Source organism: Pristiophorus japonicus, chromosome 1, assembly GCF_044704955.1.
Source record: "Pristiophorus japonicus isolate sPriJap1 chromosome 1, sPriJap1.hap1, whole genome shotgun sequence".
NCBI classification, from domain to species: Eukaryota; Metazoa; Chordata; class Chondrichthyes; family Pristiophoridae; genus Pristiophorus; species Pristiophorus japonicus.
Window position 1 is genome coordinate 471211682 of NC_091977.1, and position 11334 is coordinate 471223015.

General features: G+C 42.4%; 1 protein-coding gene across 4 annotated transcripts in view; it reads left to right on the top strand.

Annotated features, from left to right (window-relative positions):
• plekhf2 (pleckstrin homology domain containing, family F (with FYVE domain) member 2) overlaps positions 1-11334 on the top strand; it is a 59158-nt gene that overhangs the window by 39530 nt on the left and 8294 nt on the right. The window lies entirely within an intron of this gene.

Consider the following 11334-nt stretch of genomic DNA (forward strand, 5'->3'; position numbering starts at 1 on the left):
TATTTACATTTGTTTTGTGTAGGATAGTAAGGTCCCTCCTTGCATCGCTGGGTCAGATTTCTGAGATATTAGTAATGGAGGATAAAACCAAGCAAATTTAAAACAGAACAGTACATCAGTTTAACATTTAGATTTATGACTAGGGCTGAAATTCTGTAATAAAGACTAGAAAGGCCCATATATTGCAGTGCGTGTATTTTAAAGCAATTGTAAATTGCATTGATTCAAATATAACCTGCAACATGTTTAATTAAAATTTCCCAGTAGTGTTTCCACATCTGGTAAAGCATGTTGCACAGTAAATTATCCCCATTGACCTGTTTTTAGTGTAAATAGGATAGTAGGTGTATGCATTTACTGGGACATTTTATAATCTGTTGAATGAATGAATGAATGAATGAATGAATGGAGAAAATGGAATGTGAATTTTTGCAGATTCTCCTGTCTTTTGGGAAGGGATTGGTTATTTATTTGATTCCTTTTTAAAATGGCAAACTTAAATATATAATCTACACAAGACAAACTCTTCAAAAATGAAAAGAAAATTGGAAATTTTTTTTTAGCACTCCACTATATTTGCACTTATATTAGGTCACTACTTTAGACAGTGTTGTGATTTATTGTGCTTTCAGCTGATTCCAATGATGTCAATGTGTGGTTCAAACACTTGGAGTACTGAGTGACCTGACTGAAAAGGAAGTGTAATGAAATGCAATTAGTGACCAGTTATTTTGTTAACTGTCAACTGTTTAATATTGTGAAATGTTAGTACCATATCTGCTCATTTGTCCGAACTTCCCCTTTCTCATTTCTAAAGATGTTTCTTTTAGATTCCTCCTATCTTTTGCTTGCAATTTCCCCTGCCCCATCCATCTACAATCTCCCTTCCCAGCTACATTAAACTATGTACAGTAGATAGAAGCAGCTGGTCAGCTTTTCTGATTTTCCCAATGGGGATTTAATCTGGTGGATGTTCTGTCTTGTAACTGACCTAGGTTGTATGGCATTGTTGAATATTTCAATCGAAAAGTCTTTGAAATATTCTCAATTTAAATTCACTAAAGGAGGTGCAAAGTAAAAAATTATAGAACAGATATTTACAAAAAAAAAGTTCAGGGATGCTTCAGGGAAGAATTGTTTGTAGTTCCAATGGAAAAAAACAGTATAGATAAGTCTCTTGATTTGGGCTTTAAACTGATGAAGCACGTTAATTGCTCCGCAAAAGGTGAATTCCAGAGTTACCAATAATCCCAATTAAAATCTCAATTTCAATGTTGGCATGCTGCAGTTCTGATGCATACAGTCGCTTTCCCTGTTTAACACAGGGATCACTTAATGTTCACTCCATGCAGGTACAGCAGGCTGTGAAGAAGGCAAATGGTATGTTGGCCTTCATAGCTAGGGGATTTGAGTATAGGAGCAGGGAGATCTTACTGCAGTTGTACATGGCCTTGGTAAGGCCTCACCTGGAATATTGTGTTCAGTTTTGGTCTCCTAATCTGAGGAAGGACGTTCTTGCTATTGAGGGAGTGCAGCGAAGGTTCACCAGACTGATTCCCGGGATGGCAGGACTGACATATGAGGAGAGACTGGATCGTCTGGGCCTGTATTCACTGGAGTTTAGAAGGATGAGGGGGGTTCTCATAAAAACATATGAAATTCTGATGGGACTGGACAGGTTAGATGCAGGAAGAATGTTCCCGATGTTGGGGAAGTCCAGAACCAGGGGACACAGTCTAAGGATAAGGGGTAAGCCATTTAGGACTGAGATGAGGAGAAACTTCTTCACTCAGAGTTATTGACCTGTGGAATTCTCTACCGCAGAGAGTTGTTGATGTCAGTTCATTGGATATTTTCAAGAGAGTGTTAGATATGGCCCTTACGGCTAAAGGGATCAAGGGGTATGGAGAGAAAGCAGGAAAGGGGTACTGAGGTGAATGATCAGCCATAATCTTATTGAATGGTGGTGCAGGCTCATAACTTCTCTGCTTTTGAATTCGATTCTTGAGAAATGAGCCCCAGTGTTTTGTTTGCACTTTGTATGGCTTTGTTAAGGTGCTGATACTTTTAATGTTTGTATCTGTACCCCTAGATCCCTTTGTGCCTCCATCCCATTTGGATACTGATTTTCCAAGGAGTAGGTGGACCCTTAGTCCTACCAAGATGCACCACCTCACCCTTCGCTATATTGAAATGAATTTGCCATTTACATGTCCATTCTGCAAGATTCTTAACATCGTCTTGTATTTTGACACAGTCCTCCTCAATTTAACTATACCCCCAATTTGGTGTCATTCTCAAATTTTGATATACAGGTACATCGTCTGGAATCCGGCAGCCTCGGGACCAAGATGGTGCCATTTTTCGGAATTTTCAGGACTTCAGACCTCTGTTGGCGCTCGTCGCCAGCTGCCAATCCTCCGATTCCCGCCGCCCCTGGTCCCCGGCACTGCGTTTACTTTACCGGTTTTGACCGGTTTCCTCGTCCAGCGCATCCCGATGTCGCCATCTTGGCCGCCTCAAAAATGTCCAGTTTTCGGACAGCTGTATTCGATTCGTAGTACTTCTGATTCTTGAATCTAAATCATTTATGTAATGCTGAACAACAGTAGACCTAGCACATCTCTGGAACACCACTTCCCACCGTCTGCCAGTCTGCGTAACTACCTATAATCCCTACAGAGATTTTTTGTAGCTTGATTGCTATCCATTCTGCTTACTGTCCCCTGACTCCACATGCTCTGATCTTCGTCATGAATCTACTATATGGTATCTTATCAAAGGCCTTTTGAAATTCCACGTAAATCACATCCACTGCATTACCCGTGTCTACTCTTTCTGTTACTTCAAATAATGTAATAAGGTTGGTCAGGCATGAGGGAAAGTCCACTCCTATCCATACTATACTTTGTAAACCCAAAGTTATCTGATTCCAAACACTCAGTCTTATTTGTGAGCTGAAAAAGACTCTGCATTTCATGAGCAGGCTCAACACCTGGGGTAAGTCCCAAATGAACTAAAACATGCAAACTCTGAGCCTTGTAAGAAAATCCGGGCCAAAGACATTTTTACCCATTCGCCTTTCAGTACTTGAATAACCTTATTGGATACAAGGCCCAGAGTTTGCAAGTCTGAGTTCACCGTTATGGAGTAAATCAAATACTCCATAACGGTGACAACTTGCGGAATCCTTACATCTGTAATTAAATGGGAAATCCAGAAGTTCGTGTCCGAATGACCTTGCTCCACAAGCTCCGCTCCACTGATACCTCGCCGATACACTCAGCGTTGAAATCCATGTAAGGACATGAAGTTGCTGTACTTGCCCACTACTTGTCCACTAACAACTTGTATTTATAGTGCCTTCAACGTTTTTAAAAAAACAGTTCCAAGGCACTTCACAGGAGTGTTATAAAACAAAATTTGACACCGACCCATATAAGGAGATATTGGGGCAGATGACCAAAAGCATTGGTCAAAGGGGTAGATTTTCAGGAGAGTCGAAGAGAAACGAGAGGTGGAGAGGTTTAAGGAGGGAATTCCAGAGCTTAGGGCCTTGGCAGCTGAAGGCACGGCCACCAATATTTGAGCGATTAAAATCAGGAATGCGCAAGAGGCCAGAATCAGAGAAGCGCTGATCCTCTCGCAGGGTTGTGGGGCTGGAGAAGATTAGAGATGAAGAACGGCGAAGCCATAGAGCAATTTAAAATTGAGGTGTTGCTTAACTGGGAGCCAATGGAGGTCAGCGAGCACAGGGGTGATGAGTGAATGGGACTTGGTGCGAGTTATGACTCTGGCAGCCGAGTTTTGGATGACCCAAGTTTACGTAGGGTAGAACGTGGGAGGCCAGCCAGTAGTGTATTGAAATAGTCAAGTCTAGAGGTAACAAATGGATGGATGAGAGTTTCAGCAGCAGATGAGCTGAGGCAAGATGAGAAATAGGAGGGGCCAAGGATAGATCCTTGGGGGACACCAGAGGTAACTATGTGGGAGTGGCAAGAGAAGCCATTGCACATGATTCCCTGGCTACGATTTGATAATTAAGAATGGAACCAGAGGAGTGCAGTCTCACCCAGCTGGACAACGGTGGAGAGGCATTGGAGGAGGATCATGTGGTCAAAGGCTGCATATAGGCTGAGAAGGATGAGGAGGAATAGTTTACCTTTATCAGTCACATAGGATGCTATTTGTGACAGTCGTTTTGGTACTGTGGCAGGGGCAGAAACCTGATTGGGGAGATTCAAACGTGGAGTTCCAGGAAAGGTGGGCAAGGATTTGGGAGGCGACAACACGTTCAAGGACTTTGGAAAGAAAAGGGAGGTTGGAGATGGGGCGGTGGTTTGTGAGGGTGGAGGAGTCGAGGGTTGGTTTTCTGAGGAGAGTGGCGATGATGGCAGATTGAAAAGAAAAGGGTACAGTACTTGAACGATAACCATTCTCCTGGGAGCCAGGAAAAGAAGTTGGGTGGTCAGCAGTTTAGTGGGAATAGGATCCATGGAGCAGGAAGTGGGTCTCATGAACAAGCTAAGTTCAAAGAGGGCAAGAGTGGAGATGAGAGAAAGTAGAGAAAGATGCAAGTTCAGGGCTAGGGCAGGGGAGAACCTTGCAGGAAATTTGGCCCAGTGGGCTAGGAGAAGAGAGGGAAGTGGCAGAGGTAGCTCATCGGATGGCCCCAATCTTAGTGACAAAGAAGTCCATGAGCTCCTCATACTTGTTCAAGGTGAGGGTGCAGGAGACGGGAAAACGGTTTAAGGAGGTGGTTTGCAGTAGAGAATAGAAGTTAGGAATGTTTCAAGTGCTTTAGAAGTGTAGTGGCTGTTTTGCACCAGCAACAATTCAAACAACAATAAGATCAATGACCAGTTGAATTTTTTTTTAATGAAGCCAGCCTTATTTTTCCTCTGTGCTTATAGACCTTTTGTCTCTTAATCACATCTGTCAATGTGAATGAAACTGCTCTACAAGCAATATGAACAAAAAGAAAACTATTTTACATGTTGGAAATCTGAAACAAGACAGAAAAACGCTGAAAACGCTCAGCAGGTCACGCAGCATCTGTGGTGAAAACAAACAAGTTAACTTTTTGAGTGTGCAAACTCTTCGTCAGAACGTCAATTCTGACACAGTTGATGCAATCAAAATGCTACCTTGTTTTTTCTTGCGACAGATGCTACTTGACCAACTGAGTGTTTAAAGCATTTTCTGATTTTGAATGATAAATAAACGAGCTGCATTGGATTTTGTTTGTACTTGTTGAAATGCCCTCCCTCGCCATCACCCACTCTCCACACTGACCAAGATTAAGAAAAGAGGAGCTTGCATTTATATATAACACCTTTCATATCCTCAATGTCCCAAAGCCAGTGAATTATGAAGTGCAATCACTGGTCTTATTTAGGAAACATGGTAGCAAACTTGTACACAGCAAAGTCGCACAAATGATGGTAAGATAAATAACAGTTAATTTGTTGGTTGAGGAAGGAATAGTTGGTAAGAACGCTGGGAGAACTCCTTTCTCTTAATGTGCAATGGTATCTTTTAAAACCACCTGAATTGGCAGACAAGACCTCTGTTTCATTTCTCATCTGAAAGACCGCACCTTCACCAATGCAGCACTAGATTAACTGCTCATCATGGAGTGGGGCTTGAACCCACTAGCGGCAGTGACCCGTTGTTCGAATGAGACATTAAACCTCTAGGGTAGGTGTAAAAGATCCTATGACGCTATTCAAAGAATAGCAGTGGTGTTCTCCCTGGTGTCCTGGCTGTCATTTATCCCTCGACCAACTTCACTTTATTTTAAAAAAAACATTGGGACTGAATTTGTCCGTAGGAGACCCGCAAGTTCCGAGCACTGTGTGCACCGAATCCTGGAATTTGTGATCTGTCAAGAATTCTCTTGACAGATCGTACGTATCTGACAGAAATGGTCATTCGAAGGTGGAGAGTTGGGCTATTTTCCCAACTTCTGCCCAGTGAATGCCCATGAAATAATTTCACCTGGTATTTTACCAGCATAAGAGTTTTAAAAAAATAGAAAAAATAAATGTTTCACTCTTTTTTTTTAATATATAAGCAATTCTGTCCATTAAGGCAAGTTTATTTTTAGCACTGTTAAAACATATTAAAAAAAAATTAACAATTGTTTTTTAAATTAAATGTCATTTAAATTAATTTAAACTGTTTTATTTCTTTAAAGTTTTGTGTATTCTTGGGGTATTCCCATTCATACTTCTGGCAGCTCCGTACATCCGGAACTCACCAAGTATGAATGGGAATACCCCTACTTTGATTCGGCCGGCCCACGTGATCCCAGATACGCTTGCAAAACACCTGCGTCCGAGATACGTGGGCCTCTACGCAGGCCTACACATAGAGGCCCAGGACCGCAAGTCGCTGAACCTCCCGGACCACAAAGTAACTTCATAGATTTTTTTCAGGTCGAAGGCTTCTTCCTGCGGGAAGCCTCCAACCGCAATTTCTGCAGCATTACCTGGTCATTATCTTATTGCTATTTGTGGGTAATTGCCGTGCGTAGATTGCTGCATTTCCTACATTACAACAGTGACTATACTTCTAAAGCACTTAATTTTCTGTAATGAACATAAGAATATAAGAAATAGGAGCAGAAGTAGGCCCTCTGGCCCCTGGAGCCTGCTCCGCCATTCAATAAGATAATGGTTGATCCGATCCTGGCCTCAACTCCATTTCCCTACCCTCTCTCCATAACCCTTGACGTCTTTATCTTTCAAAAACCTGTCTATCTCCAACTTAAATATATTCAATGACCCAGCCTCCACTACTCTCTAGGGTAGAGAATTCCAAAGATTCATGACCCTCTGAGAGAAGAAATTTCTCTTCAAAGATTAGTGAAGACAAATGTAGGTTCCTTACAGTCAGAAATCAGGTGAAGTCATAATGGGGAACAAAGAAATGGCAGACCAATTGAACAAATACTTTGGTTCTGTCTTCACGAAGGAAGACACAAATAACCTTCCGGAAATACTAGAGGAACGAAGATTTAGCGAGGAGGAGGAAATAAAGGAAATGCTTATTAGTCAGTAAATTGTTAGGGAAATTGATGGGATTGAAGGCAGATAAATCCCCAGGGCCTGATGGTCTGCATCCCAGAGTATCCCTAGAAATAGTGGATGCATTGGTGGTCAATTTCCAACATTCTATAAACTCTGGATCAGTTCCTATGGACTGGAGGGTAGCTAATGTAACCCCACTTTTTAAAAAAGGAGGGAGAGAGAAAACAGGGAATTATAGACCGGGTAGCCTGACATCGGTGGTGGGGAAAATGCTGGAGTCAATTATTAAAGATGTAATAACAGCACATTTGCAAAGCAGTGACCGGATCAGACCAAGTCAGCATGGATTTATGAAAGGGAAATCATGCTTGACAAATCTTCTAGAATCTTTTGAGGATGTAACTAGTAGAGTGGACAAGGGGGAGCCAGTGGATGTGGTGTATTTAGACTTTCAAAAGGCTTTTGACAAGGTCCCACACAAGAGATTAGTGTGCAAAATTAAAGTACATGGTATTGGGGGTAATGTACTGACGTGGATAGAGACCTAGTTGGCAGACAGGAAGCAGAGGGTAGGAATAAATGGGTCCTTTTCAGAATGGCAGGCAGTGACTAGTGGGGTAGCGCAAGGTTCAGTGCTGGGACCCCAGCTATTTACAATATACATTAATGATTTAGATGAAGGAATTGAAAGTAATATTTCCAAGTTTGCAGAAAAAACTAAGCTGGGTGGCAGTGTGAGCTGTGAGGAGGATGGTAAGAGGCTGCAGGGTGATTTGGACAGGTTAGGTGAGTGGACAAATACATGGCAGATGTGGTATAATGTGGATAAATGTGAGGTTATCCACTTTGGTGGTTAAAAACAGGAGGGCTGTTTATTATTTGAATGATGACAGATTGGTAAAGGGGGGAGGTGCAACGAGACCTGGGTGTCATGGTACATCAGTCATTGAAAGTTGGCATGCAGGTACAGCAGGCGGTGAAAAAGGCAAATGGCATGTTGGCCTTCATAGTGAGGATTTGAATATAGGAGCAGTGAGGTCTTACTACAGTTGTACAGCGCCTTGGTAAGGCCACACCTTGAATATTGTGTACAGTTTTGGTCTCCTAATCTGAGGAAGGACATTCTTGCTATTGAGGGAGTGCAGCAAAGGTTCACCAGACTGATTCCCAGGATGGCAGGACTGACCTATGAAAGACTGGATCGACTAGGTTTGTATTCAATGAAATTTAGAAGAATGAAAGGGGATATCATAGAACATATAAAATTCTGACGGGATTGGACAGGTTAGATGCAGGAAGAATATTCCCGATGTTGGGGAAGTCCAGAACCAGGGCTCACTGCCTAAGGATAAAAGGGGTAAGCCATTTAGGACCGAGATGAGTAGGAACTTCTGTGTTGTGGGCATGTGGAATTCTCTACCACAAAGTTGTTGAGGCCAGTTCGTTAGATATATTCAAAAGGGAGTTTGAATATATCTAGCGAACTGGCCTCAACAACTTGGCCCTCATGGCTAAAGAGATCAAAGGGTATGGAGAGAAAGCAGGAATGGGGTACTGAAATGCATGATCAGCCATGATCATATTGAATGGTGGTGCAGGCTCGAAGAGCCGAATGGCCTACTCCTGCACCTATTTTCTATGTTCCTATCTCCTTCAATGTTTGCCACAGGTTATCTACCATCTTGCCCTTTAATTTGTTTTCCCAGTCCACTTTAGTCAACTTTGCCTTCATATCTTTAATTGCCTTTATTTAAGTTCAGGACTTTTGTCATTGTCCCTCTGGCAACGTTGTCTGCATTCGGGTTAAACTATCGTATCCTTTGCCAGATGCTCTGCTAGATCCACTTTTGGTTTCCAAGCTTGGGCCTTGCTTGTAGACTAATATAAATGTGGAATGGGAGCAGTGCAAGAGTATACGTGTTGGCATTAAAAAAAAATTCTGCAGTGAGATTCTTTCAGCAGTTTCTTACTGTGACAAGGAACATGAAGAAATGAATGATTGCAGAGACTCTTGATTATGAATTCAGTTGTTTACTGTGATCAAAAGTCATTTGTGTCTTAGCCTGTTTCCTTAAACTTATGCTTGCAATCTATAATTGATTAACTTTACTACAGTGCTATGCTGCATTACTTCTGAACTCCTTCCAATGTGCAGTCTTTCACTGAAGAGGCTGTTATATTGGTATAAGTCTGCAGTATGCAATGTCGAGCTGTTTATATCATGCGAATCAGGGTAATCTCATCATGTCCTGGATTCATTCTGGTGCACGTTTAATATACCAAGCCACTCAGTTGTGACAAACCGTTCCTGTAGCAGTCCAAGATCATCATCATAGACAGTCCCTCGGAGTCGAGGATGACTTGCTTTCCACTCTTGTCTGTTTTCACAAGAGAGGGGCGATGCAGACACTATCGAGGAGGAGGAGTATGAAATATTAGATTAAATAAACATGGAGAGAGAGAAGGTATTGAGGCTTAGCAGCTTTGAAAATGGATAAGTCCCCAGGCCCAGATGAAATGTATCCCAGGCTGTTAAGTAAAGCAAAAGAGGAAATAGCTGAGGCTTTGGCCATCATTTTCCAATCCTCTCTGGTTTCAATTGTGCTGCCAGAAAACTGAAGGACAGCTAATGTAGTACCTTTTGTTTAAGAAGGGAGAAAAACCAATCAGCCTAACCTCAGTTGTGGGAAAATTATTGGAAAAATTCCTGAAAGACAGGATAAATCTACATTTAGAAAGACTCTGATTAATCAGGGACAGTCAGCACGGATTTGTTAAGGGAAGGTCGTGTCTGACTAACTTGATTGAATTTTTCGAGGAGGTAACCAGGAGGGTTGATGAGGGCAGTGTGTATGATGTAGTGTATATGGATTTTAGCAATGCTTTTGATAAGGTCCCACATGGTAGACTGGTCATGAAAGTAAAAGCGCATGGGATCCAGTGTAAAGTTGCAAGTGGGAAGCAAAGGGTAATGGTTGATGGGTGCTTTTGTGACTGGAAGGATGTTTCCAGTGGGGGTCCGCAGGGCTCAGTACTGGGTCCCTTGCTTTTTATGGTATACATCAATGATAAGACTTGAATATAGGGGGTATGATTAAGAAGTTTGCAGATGATACAAAAATAGGCTGTATGGTTGATATTGAAGAAGAAAGCTGTGGACTGCAGGAAGATATCAATCAACTGGTCAGGTGAGCAGAATGGTGGCAAATGGAATTTAATCCGGAGAAGTGAGAGATAATGCATTTGGGGAGGGCTAACCAGGAAAGGGAATACACATTAAATGGTAGGACATTGAGAAGTGTAGAGGAACAAAGGGACCTGGGAGTGCATGTCCACAGATCCCTGAAGGTGGCAGGCCAGGTAGATAAGGTTGTTAAGGCATAAGGAATTCTTGCCTTTATTAGCTGAGGCATAGAATATAAGAGCAGGTGGGTTATGCTTGAACTGTATAAAACACTGGTTAGGCCACAGCTGGAGTACTGCGTGCAGTTCTGGTCACCGCATTACAGGAAGGACGTGATTGCACTGGAGAGAGTACAGAAGAGATTTACAAGGATGTTCTGGGAGTGGAGAATCTAAACTATGAGGACAGATTGGATAGGCTGGATTTGTTTTCCTTGGAACAGAGGCGGCTGAGGGGAGATCTCAGTAAGATGTATAAAATTATGAGGGGCCTAGATATAGTGGATAGAAAGGGCCTATTTCCCTTAGCAGAGGAGTCAATAAACAGGGGGCATAAATTTTAAGTAATTGGTAAAAGGTTTTGAGGGGAAATTTCTTCTTGCAGAGGTTGGTGAGGGCATGGAACTCACTGCCTGAAAGGGTGGTAGAGGCAGAAACCCTCACCACATTTAAAAAGTACTTGGATGTGCACTTGAAGTGCCGTAACCTGAAGGGTTATGGACCTAGAGCTAGAAAGTAGGATTAGCCTGGATAGCCTCTTGTTGGCCGGCGCGGACATGATGGGCCGCAATGGCCTCCTTCCATGCTGTAAACTTCTGATTCTATGATTAAAAGTGTGTTCTCAGTCCAATACGGGAATTACAGTCTCTTAACAGGTGGGGCAGACAGTGGTTGAAGGAAAGGGTGAGTAGGGAGTCTGGTTTGCCACACGCTTCATCCACTGTCTGCGCTTGATTTTTGTATGCTCTCGGCGACGAGACTCGGTGCTCAACGCCCTCCCAGAATTAGGCAACTGGGAATGGGCAATAAATGAATGTGATGTCCACATCCCAGGAATTAATTATTTAAACAAAGTTAATTGCACCAGAGGTTAAATCCACACAACCCACAAGCAATT